Source organism: Tarenaya hassleriana, unplaced genomic scaffold, assembly GCF_000463585.1.
Source record: "Tarenaya hassleriana unplaced genomic scaffold, ASM46358v1 Cleome30, whole genome shotgun sequence".
Classification (NCBI taxonomy): Eukaryota; Viridiplantae; Streptophyta; class Magnoliopsida; order Brassicales; family Cleomaceae; genus Tarenaya; species Tarenaya hassleriana.
Window position 1 is genome coordinate 704,792 of NW_010966178.1, and position 1,500 is coordinate 706,291.

Consider the following 1,500-nt stretch of genomic DNA (forward strand, 5'->3'; position numbering starts at 1 on the left):
GATATATGTTGTCCAGACATGGATGCATATCGACAGAAATATTTCATCACTTTCATAGATGATTACTCGCGATACATGTATCTCTACATTCTTGATAACAAGAGTGAAGCATTAGATGCTTTTAAACTCTTTAAGGTCGAAGTAGAGAAACAATGCGGTAAGCAAATAAAGATCGTGAGATCAGATAGGGGTGGTGAATATTACGATAGATATACTGAAAATAGACAAGCACCCAGTCCTTTTGCGAAGTTTCTTGCTGAACATGGGATTGTTGCCCAATATACCACACCTGGTTCTCCGAGCCAGAATGGTGTAGCGGAAAGGAGAAACCAAACATTATTGGACATGGTGCGGAGTATGTTAACATACTCAAAACTTCTTAAGTCCTTGTGGAATGAAGCTCTTAAAACGGCGGTGTACATATTAAACCGAGTTCTAACCAAGGCTGTCTCAAAGACACCTTTCGAGTTGTTTAAAGGTTGGAAACCGAGTTTGCGACATGTACGCGTTTGGGGATGTCCGTCTGAAGTAAGAGTTTATAACCCACAAGAGAAGAAGTTAGACCCGAGGACCATTAGTGGCTATTTCATTGGATATGCCGAAAAGTCTAAGGGATACAGATTTTATTGTCCATCTCACAGTACACGGATTGTGGAGTCAAGAAATGCAAAATTTCTTGAGAATGACTTGATTAGTATGAGTGACAGATCATTAGGAGAAAGGTCTGAGAGTGATCACTCTATTTCACAACCTTCTACTTCAAGTCACCTTCGAACTATTGTCGTTCGTCGCACTTATCCAGCTCCAGTGCGTGTTGAACAACAAGTTCCCGAACCTCCACAAGCTGATGATCCGGTAGATCATGTTCAACAAATGCCTGAAATTGTTGAACCGGTTGTACAACATGATCCTCAGGAAAATGTTGATACAACATTGAGACGATCTAGTAGAGTACGGAAATCAGCAATTCCGGATGACTATATGGTGTATCTACAAGAGTGTGAGTATAATGTTGGAGCCGAAAATGATCCTGAAACGTTTTCACAAGCCATGAGTTATAAGGAATCTAACTTATGGTATAGTGCCATGAAAGATGAGATGGATTCGATGGCACCGAATGAAGTGTGGGATCTTGTCGAGTTGCCTAATGGTGTAAAAGCCATTGGTTGTAAATGGGTCTTCAAAACCAAGAAAGACTCATTGGGTAACATCGAAAGATATAAAGCAAGACTCGTAGCCAAAGGATTCACTCAGAAAGAAGGAATCGATTACAAGGAGACTTTTTCTCTTGTATCAAAGAAAGATTCTTTTCGTTTGATCATGGCATTAGTTGCCCATTTTGATATGGATTTACATCAAATGGATGTGAAAACGACGTTCCTCAATGGTGAACTGGAGGAAGAGGTTTACATGAAACAACCTGAAGGATTCTCCTCTAGTAGTGGTGAGCATTTGGTTTGCAAACTTAAGAGATCCATATATGGATTGAAACAAGCTTCC